Source organism: Pleurodeles waltl, chromosome 1_2 (genome assembly GCF_031143425.1).
Source record: "Pleurodeles waltl isolate 20211129_DDA chromosome 1_2, aPleWal1.hap1.20221129, whole genome shotgun sequence".
NCBI lineage: Eukaryota > Metazoa > Chordata > Amphibia > Caudata > Salamandridae > Pleurodeles > Pleurodeles waltl.
Window position 1 is genome coordinate 1,299,844,440 of NC_090437.1, and position 19,214 is coordinate 1,299,863,653.

Below are 19,214 nucleotides of genomic sequence, written 5' to 3' on the forward strand. Positions count from 1 at the left end.
CATACTCTAATAATTGACCTGAGAAGGGGCCCAAAGCTCTTGCTAGAGCATCATTCACCGACTGTTGCACCCTGGAATCTAGTGCCTCAACCAGATTTAACTCCAGTTGGTTGTCGGTATCATCAGGGTAGAACCCTGCATCCTGGTCGCTCCATTGAGCCATAATAATAATATATAGGACCAGATGACAAGAATAATAAAGGAGTGAGTGGATAAACCTCAGCAGGCGAATTAGCAGAACAAAATAAATATATATATACCTAAAAACCACAACCAGTGAAAATAAGTATATATATATCAATGAAAAAACAACTGTGCTTGAGGAGGAAGGTGCCTGCATCAATAAAAGGTATTTCCCCTAGGCCAAGCCTTCTTTTAAATTTTACAACCCAGTGGAATCTTTTCTTAACTGGGCGTCAGGGAGGAGGTGAGTTAATGATTCCAGGCAAGCCCCGATGCCTCTTGCGCTGTCCAGAAACGAACCGATCTCATAAAATGGCAAAGGGAAATGAGATCGGCTCATAATGGGCGTGCACGCTTGGCAACACCGGTTGCCTGTGAAAACAGACTGCCGCAGGGCGTGCAGTCCTCTCCCGAGGTCCCTCCACGAGGGAAAATCCATATAAATATTAACTCGGCAGGGAAACCGAGCTGTAGGGCTCCAAAGAAAAAATCAATAACAGGAGAGTTCCCTCAACACGGGAAAATCAATAAAAGGGATTAACTCGGCAGGAGGCCGAAATGTACAGAGTAAAGCCAGTGCTTTAGAAAAAATCAATAAAAAGGCAATTAACTCGGAAGAATAAAGATTAAAAAGCTTGTAAAAGGCACGCAGACTCGCAGCGCCTGTTACATTTAAGAAATTCAACTTCAATACACCAGTAAAATAGACATAAGATTTAGATAAAGTGAAAAGTTACTTATCTGCTGCGAAGCAGCAAAGAAAGAGGGTATGACGTTCGAGGTTAAGGACTTTATGGACTAAGGTCACTATGGTTGATTGGTGCATGTGACTTATACACTAGAGCACTTTGGGAAATGTTGTTTTTTGTTTAAATGTGTTTTAATTGGCTGCTGTGAATTTCTCAGTAAAGAAAGAGAAAGCATAATCCGAGCCTCCGGTCCTGATATAGAATTAATAGCTGCGAGACACACTCTGTGGCCTCACTCCACATGCTGGAGAGGGTTCCTGTCATTTTTTAAGCTCATGCGAGTGACAGGTCGTGACACGTTAAATGATCCGCCTCCGAGGGAGTCCTTCGGCTCAGGAGCGCATGCGCTGACCGTCCCACAGCACGCGCCATCTTACCAATAGCAGTCTCCATAGCGTCTGCGCTTCAGTGACGACCTTTACGCCAACGTGACGTAGAAGCGTACGCAGCATAACACCGTCTTTTTCCTGTACGCCACAACTGTCAGCTGCTGCTTCGGGCGAGTTCTAGAAGGAAAGCCCAGCGAGTCACCCGCAGGTAACGAGAGAGAGGCCTGCGCCGACCGCACACCGCGACGCTCGGACAAGCCTCCTTAAACAGCCGCCGCTCGGACAAGCCTCCTCAAACCGCCGCTCGGACAAGCCTCCTTAAACGCCGCCGCTCGTGCCTGCCGTCTGAAGCAGGCCGTGTTGTCGGAGTTACGCCTAGTCTGCGTGTCAGCAGTCGAGGGGGCGTGCTGCGAAGGCGGTGGGTCCGGTGAGACCCTCCGCTACCTGCTGGAGCAGCGAAGACGTGTGTCCAGTTACTCAAAAACACCCCTTGTATGTTTCTCAAAAGGAACCGCCCTTTTATGTCCGTTCCTTCATGGGCTGGATGCGGAAACGCAGAGAACGTGCTTTTTAGTGCTTGTTCGCGGTGTTAAAACGATAAATGCGACTATAATTAATTATTATTTAATAAGCGTTTTCTTTCTGATGTTCTGATCCCCCAGTACTTGCAGATCAAGTGTGACTCCTCCTGTATATCGACGGGTACAGAGAGGAATTGTTACTAAGCAATCTAAGCCACTGAAATTTCACCTAGAAGGCGAAAAACGATCTTCTTTGTCAGCATTGTGTTACTTGTAGGTCTCTTCCCACGTCAAACTGGAAGTTCATCAGAAATATCTGATTGTATTATCGGATAACAGACTCCAGTTTAGATCTCCTTTTCCAGCACTGTCTTTGTACCACCGCTCCGGCCTGCCAAGTTTTCAGTGGAATTACCTATAACGTTACCATGTTTGCAATGCACTTACGTGACCTTCAATGTCGTAAGTGTGACCCCCTGGAGTGACACTTTTATCACAAGTATGAATTGCGTCGATGCTCTTCCAGGGCTTAGATTTAAGTTCAGACCAAATTCCTTACTCGCCTCTTTTCTATTTCGTTCAGGCCACCTCCGTCCACCACACCCCTCGGGTACTTTCTCACTTGGGTATCCTAAAGGCTGTCAACTGCATCCCTTCGATACCCATTTCCTAGCAATCTATTCTCAATTATCCCAACGTATTCCTCCCCATGACTTTCATGCCTGTCCCTTTCACCCTCTCCTCCATTCTCCTTATCCTCTTCTCCAACCCCACTGAGATACTCTTTGCTCTACACCTGCTCAAGTCATCGGTCCGTCTTGTTTTCAAGTAAGCTTTCCTCTGTTTTTCCCCAGGTTCTAGCCCTCTCCTCAGTCTCCCTCAGATACGTTGTAGCCACCACAACCCCATATTGTTTTTGTTACCCACCCTTTATGGTGTCTCCTCAGTTCTCTTTACATCATCCCCACACACCTATCATTTGCTCTATCCTGCAAAGGTGATATTTGGCAGCTCTGTATTCAGTAATATCTTTCATTCTCCACAGGTATTTTTGCATTCTCTTCCCTCAGACACTCTCATCCTCTCCTTGCTATTTGTCACATGTAGGTTTTTAATCTGTTGTCTCAATAAGATGTCCTCCACCCCCACAAGTTCTCTTTGATCATAGCCTTTAAGCATTCTCCCTCCCCTCTGCACTATATTTTATCCTATCTGGCACTTTACTGTGCCCTCTCTTAACCCCTCACAGTGCTAAGCCTTTTTGGTAATTTGGGGCCCAGGCCTCCATAATGTGTTGTCGACTTAAGCTATAGTTCATGTCAAATATGTGTCTTTTTTCGAACATCCGGATGATTCTAGAGCTGCCCAAAGTTTGTGGCTTCACCTGGGGGGAGGGTAGGGACTGAGAGATCAGGCAAAAATAACAATTTTGGGTGGGGGGGGGTAGAGGGGTGGAATGAGCAAAATAGCTGACAGGAGCAGACACGCTCGATTCAATGTAGCCTGCTCAATGACAGTACAGCTGTAAGGCATCTGCTACTCGTATATCAGGCCAATAGTGGTGTTAGGAGCAACTGTTATTAGCATCTCTTTCCTGCCAACAAATAAAGTCTGGTCTTCAACTTAGTTGATATCCCATTTTGGTATTTCAAACAAAGCTGCATGTGGCCTCGTGCTATGTGGGACATATGCAGGTACCCTGGCTTTTTAGCTTATCTCAATTTACGTGCCAGGATTTTATATCCCATGATTATTCACCAGGTTAAAAGTAAAACTAAAAGTTGCAGAATGCAACATTCCATAGTGTGAAAAGCCAGAACTGAGTGAAAGGTAACAGCTGCTACTTGACAGCAAGGAGACTAGCATAAAGCAGTCCCTGAGAGAGGCTACATTGTTATTGTTGAAAGCTAAAAGTGTACCATAAAACAGTCTAAGACTGCTCAGACGTAGACAGTGGCCTCTTGGGTTGGCCTGTGATGTCTCTTATGAGCAGCCTATGTTGATGTTCACTTTATAGAAAAGGTTTAAACATTGTTTTGTATGCAGTGACGTAGCCACATTGTGGCTGTTTTAAACTTTGGTGTTATATGATGCCTGCGCCGGGCATGATGAATGCAGGGTGTGTATCCCTGCGGTAGGAGGCACACAAAAAATGAGCATTTAAATCTACTAGTTTCCACTGCATCGTTTTTGGAGTGAACCTGAATGCTTGCCTGAGGCAGGTTGGTTAAATGACAATCCCATTCTTTTCAATATGCCTATTTTGACTTATCAAGTTTGGCACCTTCATATATGATGCTAAGTGGCAACATGATGTCATAGTTTACAACGTCCATTTCCTAACGTGCCATATGTCAAGTACAGCACACACATGGTGGAGTAATGTGGTGGTACTAGGGTGTTGCAAATGGTCAAGCAGCCGAGTGCTTGCTCCATTTTCACATAGATATATTACAAAGTACTAATCTTATGTCTGTTGACATTATTCTTTCCCCAAGAAAATTATAATCTATGTATGTATAGGTGAATCCCATATCTTTAAATGTTTGTGTAGGCTAACTATGTCTGTCTGACTAACGTTATAGATGCCAGTTGGTCATTCCGAACACTAAGTTGATTAGGTCACTCAGCTAAACAAGTGGAATGTGTAACAGTTGTCCATGCTTTTCTTTGTTCAACAGTCACACAGCAATGTCTTCCTGTCATGTCTTGCAGGTGGGCCTCTACCCAACACTTGGTTAGGTTTTCTGTTTTGAAGACCCTGGTGCAGTCAGTAAGTGTCATCTTGTATGTCACGTGTAGACCAAGGGTTGTGTGTGAGAGTATGATGTGTGCAGTGCCATGTTCAAATTGCATGTGTGTCAATTAAGACACCATCATCCATCCTTGGTGTAGGGAGTTGCCTCTGTATATACTGTCTTAAAGTGACAGTTAGTGTGCACAGAGTCCAAGGGTTCTCCTTAGAGGTTGATAGTGGCAAAATTAGATAATACTATTGCTCTGTTTTGTGGTAGTGTGGTCAAGCAGTAGGCTTATCAGAGGGTAGTGTTAAGCATTTGTTGTACACACCCTCAATAAATGAGGAACACACACTCAAAGACTTAAATCCAGGCCAATAGGTTTTTATATAGAAAAATATTATTTTCTTAATTTATTTTCCTTATTTTTGAACCACAAGATTCAGAATTCAAGTAAATACATAAATTGTAAGGTACTTGGCATAGGTAAGTATGGAACTTTAAAGTAAAACAGTAACGCACACAGTTTTGGCTAAAATGGCAAAAAGCTATTTTAAAAGTGGACACAGTGCAAAAATCAACAGGTCCTGGGGGAGGGAAGTACAAGTTAGTTTAGCAGGTAAGTAAAGCCCTTACATAGTCAGTCTCCAGGGCATAGGCAGCCCACCATTAGGGGTTCAAGCCCACCCCAAACACCCAGCAACACCGGGCCGGTCGGTTGCAGAGGCCAAAGTAGGGTCCAAATAGCATTAGCACCTTTGGAGGCTAGGGGTGCCCCTGTTCCAGTCTGCTAGCAGGTAAGTACCTGCGTCCTCTGGGAGCAGACCATGTTTTGTTTTTTATAGAGCCCTGGGGGGGGGTCACAAACAGGCCCACAAAGCACACCCTCAGCGACACGGGCGTCCGGGTGCAGTGGGCAAACAAGGTGTCAGGTTTGTAATTGAAATCAATGGAGGTACCTGGGGGTCACTCAGATGTTGCAGGCAGGGCACGGGGGGGGGGTTCTCAGGCCAGCTACCGCATGGGCAACAATAAGGGCCGCCTGCTGGTCACTCCTGCACCGGTAGTTGGTTTCTCGGGCCTGGGGGCTGTGGGTGCAGTGCTTCTTCTAGGCATCAGGTTCTTTGTTACCCAGCAGTCGCCGCCAGGGGGAGCTTCTGGATCCTCTCTGCAGGCATCGCTGTTTGGGGGGGGGTGCAAGGGGGTCGTCTCAGGGTGTCCACGTCGCGGGAGTCGCTTGGGGGGGTCCTTGCTGCAGTGTTGGTTCCTCTGGACACGAGCTGGGGGTGGTGAGTGCAGAGTGGTGTGGATTCACTCTTCTGGAGTGAGGCTGGAGTCCCTTTAAAGATGGTTTCTTCTTTGTAGATTAAACAGAGCTGCTTTCCACGGGAGTTTGTTGGTCCTTTTGAGTTCTAGACCAGTCCTCTGAGTCGGCAGAGGTCGCTGGTCCCGCTGGATGTGCCGCTGTTGCAGGTTCTTTGAGTCTAGAGACAGGCCGGTAGGGCCAGGGCCAGGGCCAAGTCCGTTGTCGTCTCCATCTTCTCTGCGGGGTTTTCAGGTCAGTCCTTCTTGTTCAGGTAGTCAGGAAATCTTTTTTCCTGGGTTCAGGGTCACCTCTAAACACTCAATTTAGGGGTGTTTTTAGGGCTGGAGGGCAGTAGCCAATGGCTACTGTCCCTGAGGGCCGTTACACCCTCCTTGTGCCTCCTCCGAGTGGGAAGAGGGCACATCCCTAATCATAGTGGGGCAAATCCTCCAAAGGAAGATGGAGGATTTTTTTAAGGCAGTAGTCACCTCAGCTCAGGACACCATAGGGGCTGTCCTAGCTGGAGGGTAACTCCTCTTTGGTTTTTCTCATTATCTCCTCAGGACCTGCTGCCAAAAGGGGGTGGGCATCTCCACTAGCTGGAGTTCCCTGGGGCGCTGTAACACCAGGCTTGAGCCTTTGAGGCGCACCGCCTGGTGTTAGTTCCGGCAGGGAGAGGTGTGAAGCACCTCCACCCAGTACAGGCTTTGTTCCTGATCAGAGTGCAGAAAGGTACTCACCCCATGTGGCCAGAAACCCACCTGGATGTGGCAGGCTGGCAGAAACTAGTCCGCCTAGCACTAGTATTTGGGCTGGTATACAGGAGGCATCTCTAAGATGCCCTCTGTGTGCATTTCTCAATAAATCCCACACTGGCATTAGTGTGGATTTATTGTGCTAAGAAGTTTGAAACCAAACTTACCAGTATTCAGTGTAGCCATTATGGAACTGTGGAGTTCGTGTTTGACAAGCTCCCAGACCATATACTCTTTATGGCTACCCTGCACTTACAATGTCTCTAAGAATTGGCTTAGACACTGTAGGGGCACAGTGCTCATGCAGCTATGCCCTCACCTGTGGTGTAGTGCACCCTGCCTTAGGACAGTAAGGCCTGCTAGAAGAGGGGTGACTTATCTATGCCAAAGGCAGTGGGTTGTGGGCATTGCACTCTGAGGTGAGTAGAATCATTTTCTCCCCATTAGCACAGACAAGCTGTGAGGCAGTGTGCATGTGCTGAGTGAGGGGTCCCCAGGGTGGCATAATACATGCTGCAGCCCTTATAGACCAGGGGTACCATTTACAAGGGACTTGTGTGCCAGGGCTGTGCCAATTGTGGAGACAAAGGTACAGTTTTAGGGAGAGAACATTGGTGCTGGGGCCTGGCTAGCAGGGTCCCAGCACACTTTCAGTCATAACTAGCATCAACAAAAGGCAGAAAGTTAGAGGCTAACCATGCCAACAGTGGCATTTGCCTACACTTGGGTATCAACATCATGTCTGGTATGTTGAGGATGTGGAAGGAGTTGAATGATGCACAGGTGCCAACGTTGCTGCAATGGATTAGTGAGTCTTCGGAAAATGTGATTATGCCCAGAAACACAGTGATGTCAGTCGAGATAGGTGTCAGAGATGCAGGTTTTCACAAATGTATGGATGTTGACAACATAGTCACAGCACGGTACTGCACTGTGTCCCACATGTTGCAAACATTTACTCTGGACATGGTATAATTTATGTACATGTGTTGAGGTCTTCAAGGGGCTTATCAATGAGACACTTGCACCACCCGTTCTTCACTACTCTTTAGAAATGAAGTGAGGCACATGCTGTGCAAGAAGACTTTTTGAGAAGGCTTACAGTCAGTTGGGTACACACAGAGATTTCAGCTCTTCTCCAGATGGATGTGATGTCTATGGATTGTAGCAAACAAGATTTGGGCAGAAGAATCTACAAGATCTAACAATCATGATTGTGAGCGAGCATGGTCCCATCACGTGTATGTGAGATGTGCATGGTGAGTGTTTACCTGGTACTTAGGAAATGTATTCAGTAATATATCTTTCATTCTCCACCAGTATGTTTGCATTCTCCCTCGGGTACACTGTCATCCTCTCCATGCTATTTGTCACATGCAGGTTTTTAATCTGTTGTCTCCATGTCATCCACCCTCACAAGTTCCCTATGACCATTGCCTTTAGGTATTCTCCTACTCCTCTGCACTATATTTTATCTTATTGGACACTTTCCTTCGCCCTCTCTTAACCCTGATCAGTGCTAAGCCTTTTTTGGTTATTTGGGGTAGTTTGTGCTTAGGCCTCTGTAACGTTTTGTCCACATAAACTATAGTTCATGCCAAATTTGTGTCCTTTTTTCCAAATTATTCTAGAGCTGCCCAGGGTTTTTGGTTTCATCTGGGGGAGGGGATGAATTGAGAAATTAGGCAAAATAGAACCTCTTCTTCTTTTTTTTTTTTTTTTTTTTTTTCTTTTTTTTTTTGTGGGTGGTGGGACGGATTAATGAGCAAAATAGCTGACAGTAGCAGACAGACTCGATTCAGCTTAGTAACTGGTACTTAGGAAATATAGCAAGCTTGTGCACAGATAGTGTGCTACATTGGATTGTCATTATCCCTGCAAAATGAATATATCGTAGATGTTTGGGGGGGCAGATTAGTATGGACTTGGTTCTTGATATTGTTTTAGGATGTCTGGTGGACAACATGTCATCTGAAGAGGCTGTTTTCATTGCATACTTGTTCTTTCTCTACCCAATGCAGTTTTTGATAGCATGTTCTCCTCATGTTTTAGAGGCCACAATGACACCAGCACAGAAGCGTGCCATTGAAAAGAGGGGAAAGCGGTTCAGCCATATCTGGGTGGTCCAGAGAGGGTACCGCAGGATGGGCAAGCGGTGCAAAAGGGAGAAGACCTTGGGGTCATGGCAGACGTTTCCACGTGGGAGACGAGCAAAACAGCTTTCAAGAATCTCAAAGAAGAGTGTCAGCTCAATGCAGAGGGTCAGGGGTGCCTCAGCAGGTCCCATTCCCTCCACATCCACAGCCCATACAACACCGGCATCCCAGGAACAGCTATCACCAGATGACATTGGCTCAAACTTTGTGGCAGTTTTCAACATGTACATGGCATTGATCAAAGCACGGTTGGCCAAACTGGAGGAGGGAAATGCAAGAAGCAAGAAACTTTTGAAATCCATAGAGAAGAAGCTGAGACACCTTTAAGTGTGGACAGTGTCCTCTTCCCATTACTTTCCCTTCCCCTAGTGTCTATTGTAAATAGTTTTAGGTGAGTAGGCATAGGTTAGGTAGCACAGAGTAGGTTAGTTGGAGGTAATAGTATAGTTAGGGGGCTGGGATTTAGGATTTTTCTTGGGGTGGTGGGGTATACTGAAAAAATATATATTTGTTTAGGCACTAGGTTTAGTTAGTCTGTTTAACTTTAGTTCATGTTGTCTTACTCCTATTGTTATGTGGTTTTATTGTGTGGCATTACTTCCATAAGATAAGTTTAGATTACATAGATAGCAGTAGGTCTTTAGGTCGAACGTAAGCGTTCGACCTGGTGTATACTTATACTGTGGAAGGAAGCTAGTTCATTTGTTGATAGTGTCCTTTTAAAAATTATTGCTCACTAGTGTTCTGCCTTCTCCCTTGTCTTCTTCTCCCCCCCCCCCCGTTTCAGAGCAGTAGCCTACTACTGTATTGTTCCAATTAGGTTTCTTTACCTGTTGCTGTGATGGACTATTTCTGTCATTCCTTAGGTGTTCGTCTTTCACTGCACGTGTGCATGTTTTAGGCTGGTAGCTGCCTGTGTTTTATTGCAGCAGCATTCACTTCCTTCCTTCTCACTGACATTTGTTTTGGCTTTATTCCAGTGCTGTCCTCGTACCCGGCTTCTAAAATAAGCTTATTTTACTAAACAAGAGGCCCCTGAAATAAGCTTAATTTACTAAACCAACACCATATGCCATTGCTTTGCAGAGCGTCTCTCCCTCTCTCGGGCCCTTCCCTACCGTCACTCATGGCATTGCCTATCTTTATTTGGGCCATAAAGCTTCTCAGGCTGCTTTGCTAACTTCATTAGCTATTCGTTGAAATGCAAGGCAAACATGCTTGTCTTGTTTTTTTTTTTTTTTTTCCCTCAGGGTTTCTTTGCTTGCTTTTATTTTTAAGAGCATCAAATGAGTAGATACTGGAAAGGAATTATCCTACATTAATAACGTTATACAGAAAAGTACAGGGAGGTTAAAGGGAAAGCTGCCAAAAACCTATGTTTAGCCATGACTGCACTTTTTCCCTTAATTGCTTATAAACTGCAAACTCCACCCACAGTTTTTAGAATGCTGTACAGAAAAATGTGTGAATCATGGGACAAAGTCAACTATGCACCAGCTGTTAGCTTAACGGATAGATTTTTGTACATTGCAGTAATCAGCTAACTTTATTTACAGAAAGAGACCTAGTATGGGTGCAAAATGCTAGTTCAGGCCTTTTTCCACATTAAAATGTGATTCCAAGCCTTTTCTGCTTTTGCACAGCAATTTTTAAGATGCGTTCAGCTTTTCTACAGTGTTTCTTCATTTGTTTTGGATGCATCGTTTCTCGCTTTCTGCGCTTATGTGAAGTTGGGTACTTACTGCTCAGGATACTCTTGCACGTCTATCTGGCAGAGGGTGCACCACCCCTTCCCCTCACATTCGAAGTAGCAGTTGTCTGAGTTTGACATCAGCTTATGGAAATCCCGCCATTGCCAACAGGCCTCAAATCCTGCTTATCACAAAGTAAAAAACCTAAAATACCAGCTCATTAATTACAGAGCTGCTTAAAATAAAAAAAGCCGACAACTTTGTTTTTCCTGAGTAGTTGTATGACAGCAAAACAGGTAGAACAACAAAATGCCCAATTAATGAGATTCAATGTATTTTTGGCACGGATAGCATAGCGAATTTAATTATTATTTTTGTCTTCAGAGTATCTACATTATACTCCAAAAATACCTTTGTGCTGCACTGGCTCTATGCCCATCTCTGTGCAATATGTCGCTGGGTATGTTTTACGGGTTCTATTGCAAACCCCTCAGAATGTCTATAAATACAAAGATGCAGTCTTTTGAGGGACAGAAAGGCTCCATCTTTGCATTTTTATTCACAAATGGCATTTTCCTAATTTCACTCCCTGTTCCTTAGAGAGAGGCTGCAGCCAATAATAAATAAAATTTAAAAAGCTGCCATTTCCCAAAGTGTTTTGAGAAAGCATGCAGCGATTTTATTGGTGCTCGTGGCAACACCATCTGGTCAAATATTTCACCTTGCTGGTACCTGTTTAACAACCAAATGCCAGCAGTAAGCAACAAAGATGACAAGTCAATCTTTTGCGAAAAGCCTTCCATTGTGCAGGAACACTTGTCACCATGTAATATGCAGCAAATCAATAAAATCGGATAATGACGAAGCCACCGAACTGCATAATTCCAGTGGCCCTGCTCATGAGTAGCTTCACTTAGTGAACGGAAAATGCCTTCTTTTTGCAGTTGGAGCCCGGCAATGGTTTAGAATTGTTTCCGGTCACAACTGTGGTTATAACCTTTTCTAGTCCAAGGTTCATTGCAAGGAAAGGGGGAAGTGTTTCATAGGGTCCCATTTCCTTGCCATTAGTCAAGTCTAAAAGGTGCATTGCACATGCCAGGGACATCTGTTAATGCACATTTAGTACATCTTGCCTTGGGTTTTGCAATGTGAAGCCTACAATGTTGCAAACTCCACCATTTGCAACTGCAAAACAATATTGTAGAATAGTCCCTTAGACCCCAACACATTCTTTTATGATACCTGGTCTTAGGATGAATATTAAGGCGCTGTCCAAGAATGTGAATAAAAATTACAGTAGAGATTGAATACCTTAGTACCTATCCTGGCTCAGAGACTGGCCTCTTTTCTACCATGCTGGCAAACTAATGTGCACTGGATCTGGTTAGTGCTTTCAAAGGGGTAGGGACAGAAGGGGCGCTAATACACAAGATGGCACTTTTTCAGGTTCCTGGTCTTGTGTTGCAAGATGTATTTATAGATGCGGAAGCAATTCTGCCTTCCTATCAACGATGGTGTCGGATACTCGAGCTGCCATGTTTTCTCGTTCCCTCAAAAATACTTTGATTACCTTGGAAACAGGTACTCATGCTAAAAGCAGTCTGAGATGCCTGTGTAAGGCTGAAGTAGGTAGCAAATAAAGAGCCTGTACCTTTTTAGGTCAAGTGCGCAAGCGCTTTGACCTGTCAGTATTGTTGTTTTTTTTGGTTTTTTTTGTTTTACCACTCCACTGCACGCCCATCACTTTCACTCGTTCGTCGGCTTGCCTTTCAAAAATCCTTTAGCATCATTGATAAATGCTTTACGTTTGTCCCTCCTTGGGGCTGTTTTGTTACCGCCTTGGAGACTGCCCCTGTTGCATGGATAATTGCACAATTTCTGATACATTTGACTGCGAGCAAATTGTTTTCCTCTTGGGTCTCTCCTTTTCGCTCATACTCGTTGTTCTTTGAATTGGCTCACTTTTGTCCACTGTTTTTGCTTTTCATTTCAATGTATGTGGCAAGAAACGTCCTGTTAGGAATTTACAACGCTAATGGCTCCAACTCGAGAAAATACGAGAACTATTGCATTGCAAATGCTTCTTTATAGGTAGTGTTTCTTAGTAATAATAAACCGCTTTCGTGTTTTTAGAATATGGTATCCATGATGATTGACTGGGTGTTATCATGTCTGCCCTGGCCACTTTGGACAAATGCCTTTGGGTATGCATTCAGTATTGATTTACATGTGACCGTGTGTCCCTATAACCAAAGTCTTGTCTGACAGCAGTTTGACAAAAGCTACTCAATACACTTTCCAGCACAGTTCCTGGCACTTGGTTTGTGTATGGATATACATTCTTAGACAGGTAACCATGCAACATCTTTTGTTTGTGCTAAGTTCTGTAACATTCATTCTTGAAAGGTTTGGCACATTGCACTCCACCTCATTTGGGGAAATGAAGACTGGCGCACAAACTGCTGCCCCTCACAGTCTTACATATGCCTATTTTGTTGGTCACATCAATGTGGTACTGGTACAATCATTAGGGATACTTCCAGACACATGCTTGGAAGACAGAGACATTTTATCATAGTCCACAATGCTATCAGTCACCTTAATCATGTTTGGGTCTTTGTGTGTGGCTTTGTGTCAGACTGAAAGCCACACGTCCTTTTGTTCTGTGGTCATTGCCCTAGCTTCACACAATGCATACATTTGATGAATCACAGCAAATGACAGTACATATGGGATTATTGTAATTTATTTACACATGTAAGTTTTGTACCAGATGATGTGCAATGTACAGTGCACTGACCCCATGAGAGATCTCAAGCCATTGACTGCCCAGAGTCCAGGGGTGAGGGAGATGTAATGAAACTTGTAGGAGGGTCGAGCATCAGTGAGGAGGTGTCCAATTTGACAATGGGTAGGAATTGAGACTATGGCAGTCCAGGCATGATGGGTCAACAGTGGTGGAGCGAAAAAGGCAAGTTGGCAGCTGTCACTACACTGGCATGATCTTAAGCACAGAACTAAAGCGAGACTGTTCATGTAGCCACTGAGTGGGTTTTCTAATGAATGTTGTTCCTTCCACATCTTCATCCTGTGTATTGTGCCTCCTGTGCCATGGGTGGTGGTGGTGTTGAAGTTGGGGGGGGGGGGAGGGGCGCCTACACATCAGGGGATACAGATGTGGAAGCAAAAGTCCAGCCAGCTGCCATTTGTGGAAAAGCAAAAGGAATTGCTGCAGCAAGGAGGAACTGCTGGTTGCGCAACACAGCAGCTACATGACAGTGGTGTAGGCAGCCATGTTTTCAATGAGGGAGGCTATATCCCAGTGCATGGACTAGAGGACATTTTGGATGGCCCCCAGCTTGTTGTCAATAATGCTACTGCCACCTTGGGAGGGCAGTTGTTCCAACCTCTGCCTCAGGACAGCAGGTATGTTGGCCAGGGAGTGCTGGAGTCCTCGTAACGGAGAGTGGGTGCTTCTGATGGCAGCAGAATTGTCCTTATTTGAACTGAGGCACCTCTGCACTCCTTCTAGGCTGCCGGCCATGATCTCTATCCTGACCTGCTCCTGCTGTGCCAGCTAGTGCTGGACTCCTACCTCTGTTCTCTGAAAGGTAACATCTGACTGAAGATGGTGTCTGGAAGGAACCCAGGACATCCTGGAGTGTCAGCATTGATGGTTGGCAGCTGGACATCCAGAGCATCAGAAAAATCCAGGACAGGCAGCTCTGCAAGGGGGTAAGGCTTCATCCGTTATAATTGGATAATGTAAGATCAATATTGGACTGTGGTGGCTGTTGACATGAGTCATCTTTACTTGCTACTGATGGCCTTGTGACAAGGTACAGACCCACACATCAAGGCACACATTTATGGACCCCTAGTGGCACAATGTGTCACCAGAGCAGCATCTCAATGGAGTCACCATTTGCACAATCTGCCAGTCCACATTTCCCAGTGCGTTACCCCCACCTTGGTTGCCTTATCATGTTTTTCTGCATTTGTCCCACTTTCATTGATTTGACTTACATTTGCATGTCATCTGTTAGGGATTTGCGCACACCACATTTGGAGATGTACAGCATAGTTAACATTTGTTTTGAGAGATATTTGAGTGAGTCACTGACTCCTCTGTCACCCTACGTGGGTTGTTGGAGTGATTTAAGGATGTGAGCTGTTAACGTGCATCCTCCTAGCCACTTTGAGCGTGCCCAGCATCCTGCACCACCCATTTTGAGATTCAGCCACTTCGTGTGTGTGTGCAAACAGAAATTTCTCCTTTCTTGCAGAACAGCACTCATCCATGCATCAAAGGTTTCCTTGTTGCACAGCTGCAAGGATGGCTGCATCCTGAAATTAGTGTTGTTTTGCAGGAAGGTAGACCTTCCTGTTTGCACCCATATACACATGGTGGTCATCGTTATGTTGTGTGGTGCAGGAGGTTGGACACATGACTCAAAAGGGCCATGTCGATGCATGTGGAAAGCTCACCTACTTCCATCACTCAGACAACAGATGTGAGGTGGTATGAGGACCTTACACATTTTGAGGCTTGTTGATGTTTGGACACCACATCAGTGGTGGGATTGTAGTCGTAGGTTGTTATCCTATTGTGGGCTACTTTCAGTATGTGTTAAAATCATCCTCACTCTCATTGTAAGTGAAGACAGCATTCCTGTTAGTTGAATTTGCAGGATGTGTACCCTCTTGCAGATGTGCATTAGGACTGGCAAGAGGGACACCCCTACACCATGCAGTTTGTGTGGCAAAGTTGGTATTGCCTGTCATATGTTTTGCCATAACCTAGGTTAATAAAGGGCTGCATTGACTACCCGTGACAACTACACATTCCTGCACGTTTGACAAGATGCAGCACAGCATGTTGAGTGGTTGAACTGCGTCTTTCATCATAAATGGGTACATATGTGATGCAAAATCCTGACAGACATCATAGTTTCCTACCAATGCATCTTTTTGTTACTATACACGCCAGTGGTGGATAGTAGTAACTCAGAAGTACCATGCCACGGTAAGGCACTTTGCATACCTTATCCTGTCCTAAATCTAGTGTCTCCCTCTTACTCATGACACTGCATGTTGTAGGCATTCCATGTGTATATCTGGGATCTGCCCATGCAACCCGTGTAACCCACCCAGTTTCTGATGCCTTTATAAATATTGCACATCTGTATTTGGTTCGGTGTAGTCCAGGAACTCAAGGGTGGTGTGTGAGTGGTAAGTGGGTGTGTGACAAGTTTGTATTTCCAAAGATTGTAGTTGTTCATTGTGTCTTGCATTTTGCATCATACATAGGGCAAACTTTGTGTATTTGGTACTTTGATCCCAGACCACCATTTTCCTAGCAGCACCCTTGCCCCAACCAACAACACCATGGAACCACTTTATTTACTTTACTGGTCACCAGGGTGGACACTTACCCAGCAGCCTCATGATGTTTTCACTATTATGTTGCTTTGCTGCATTGGCGCCATAGGTGATGTAACTAGTGCAGAAAAGCACAGGGAAGTCAATTGCTTAAAATTATTGCATCACTTTCACATATGCCTTTGGCAGGCCTCAAAAAATAGGTTTACAGGTGGCACAGTGCAATATTTATGGAATGTCTACCCCATTTGTTCTTCCCTCCCTCCGTAAGAAATATTTCCTGTCATCTATGGCTCGGGCATATTGTGGAAGGATGTACAAAGTGGATCTATGCATGCGTAGTGCTACTTCGTTGAGGTAGCACAAGAGGAATGGGCAGTTTGAGTTCACATTGGCATCATACGGTATGGTGCTAATGTTGCAGTAATGGCTTGTAAATATGTGCCCCTAGTGAGACCACTTGTAGCTGATGTGATGCATGAAGGTGTCAGTTTGTGGACGACACCAACCATTCTCAGTACACAAGCAACCTTGCTGCTTGGTGCCATGGAAGCTACTTGTACAGCAACACCGATGATGATCATAGACATGCCCCCCATGTTGTCTGATCACTTTTGTGGCCAATGGAGCATGGAGGCGTCTTGCAGTGGTTGGCCCACCCTGTGAAACAAGCGTTGTACATGTTGCCCAATAAGCGTTAGAAATGGACAGGTTGTTTAGTTACAACAGTGTAGGGATTGCTGTGTGGGTTAGATAGTATTGGATAATTTCCAAGGTTTGAGTTTCGATGACGAGGCGGTATCTGCGATCTTACAGGCTCCATCTATACTTGATAATGATGGGGCTAATCCTACAGGTAGTCTAAAGGAAGACTGGGACAAACTCTCCTCTCTCAAACGTGACTTAATAAAAACAGTCATGCACGGCACAATAATGACAGAATATTTGAGAGCAAATATTGCTCCTAGTGGTCTCTTGGTTGCTAACATACCCAGGATCTTTCTACACGATCTGGCATTCCGAAAAGACTGGGCACAGATCGCATGGAAATGCACCAGAGATTGGCTAGTATTAATTATCAATGCTTCAAAACGACTGGCTGAATCAATCATGATCCCGATTACCTGCCTTGAAAGCACCATAAAAACAACCATAACTCTGTCCTCTTTCAAAAGCCGTCTTCTTGAGATCAACACAGAATTGAATGAGACGAGGGAGTTTCTAACTCAGCAAAAAATAACTAAATTACAGAAAGATATCAGGAGATTCGATCGCGAGAAAGTCTATCCCTATATTAAGGAGGACTACCATGTAGATACTCAGTCTCGTTCATCTGATGACTCGTCAACTTCTTATTAAAAAAAACTCGCAATTTCAGCACCAGTTCTTCCTCCGATGGATGGAGCACTGACGACGGGATGCAACCACCCATATACAACCAACCACCCACCCATGTATTCCCAACCACCATATCCTCCTAACCAACCTCTTTTCTGGCAACCACCTTACCCTTTCTTCCAACCTCGCCCCATGCCACCCTATGTACCTTTTTTAGGCCACGGCCAGGGCAGAGGAAGAGGAAGAAGGAGAGGCAGAGGGGTCCATTGGAACAAAGAAGAACCTCAAATGGTTACCCGAAGCCAGGGCAAAACTCCTCCTCCACCGAGAGCTTAGTGGTTAATCTTTCCAATAGAAATCTTTCTATTGATGAACTTTCAGCCCTGAATAAAGGATTGGGTTTCGTTCCGACTCCATCTGAAGACCCCTTCCGCCTCAATTGTGAACTTGCACAATTTTTCAGGAAGATATGTCTAAATTTTTTCTTCTTAGATAGACCGAGTTTTCCTGGGAACAATGATACAGGACTTAGAAAACCATCTACTTTCATTCCCCCTACACACTCGCTTCCTGTCGAGGTGTTAACTTTCGAAAAAGCTGTTATGGCAGATTTGGACACTATCTGCCCTAACAGACCATTCATGAACTTACCTGCCATTGAGAAGAAGGCCCTGAAAGATCTAGCCTCTGATCAGTCTATCACTATAAAACCCGCTGATAAGGGGGGTGCGATAGTGATTATGAACACTGATGAGTATAGACAGGAGTGCCTACGTCTTTTAAGTGACAGTAGTCACTATGCCCATTTGATCCATGACCCTACTCCAGATCTACAGAAAACAATCAGATGTATGATAGAAGAGGCTAAGAACAATATATGGATCTCTTCTAAGGAAGCCGAGTTCCTAGATACTACACACCCTAGGACACCATACTTTTACTGTCTTCCGAAAATACACAAGGGAATTTTTCCTCCTCCTGGTCGACCCATTGTATCAGGCATTGGGTCTGTACTTGAACCCCTCTCCGTATTTTGTGACTTTTTCCTTCAACCACTGGTACGAGAATCCAGTACCTTTTTGAAAGATACAACTCATGTTCTTAATTTGATTGAGAACATTAATTCATCTAATGAAGTAAAAGCCCTTATTACACTTGACGTGGAAGCCCTATATACAAACATTCCACAGGACTCGACCTTACAAGTAGTGGAAACTGCCCTACTTGCTAGTACATGGATATCCCCTACCCCAGTCCACTTCATTATGCAGTGTGCCACCCTAGCAATGAAAAATAATTTCTTCCAATTCGAAGACTCTCTTTTTCATCAAATTCAAGGGACCTCAATGGGAAGCACTTTTGCCCCTAGTCTGGCATGTTTGTATATGTATAACTTTGAGAAACTTTTTATACTACAAACTGCCAACCCATTTCGTAATAAGATTTCCTAATGGAAGAGGTACATTGATGATATCCTCATTGTCTGGAATGGCCCTTGTGATGAAATTGACGAATTCACCTCTTGGATTAACTCTCTGGACCCATTCCTGAGATTCACTGCTCACTCATCCCCTACACAAATATCATTTCTTGATTTGGTGATTAAAATTGATAACAGCACACTCACCACCACTACCTTCCATAAAAGTACTGATCGCAACAGTTTACTCATGTACGATAGTCATCACCCAAAAGCATTGAGGGACAATCTCCCATTTGGGCAATTTTTGAGGTTAAGACGCAATTGCAGCACAACCCAAACCTTTGACATTCAATCTCGAGACTTGAAACATAAACTACAGGATCGACAGTATCCTAACAAGATCATTAACACTGCTTATAAAAGAGCACGTAACAACCATAGGGAAGCTCTGCTAACTTCAACACCTAAGGAACCGGAAACACGTTTGACGTGTGTCTCCACGTTCACTCCACTGTCTAACACCATTAAAAAGTTGATTAATAAACGGTGGAATATACTACCGAGCGGTGGAACAGTTATCCCTAAACCTCTTTTTGCCTTCAGGTCAACGAATATACGAGACCTACTTGTCCACACTCGACAC

General features: G+C 44.6%; 1 long non-coding RNA gene across 1 annotated transcript; it reads left to right on the top strand.

Moving 5' to 3' along the window:
- The first annotated feature begins 1,318 nt into the window (after positions 1–1,318).
- On the top strand, positions 1,319–12,563 carry LOC138250566 (uncharacterized). The gene is made up of 3 exons (XR_011194988.1): positions 1,319–1,469; positions 4,498–4,555; positions 8,634–12,563. It is a non-coding gene; the product is annotated as an uncharacterized lncRNA (long non-coding RNA).
- The last annotated feature ends 6,651 nt before the right edge of the window (positions 12,564–19,214 follow it).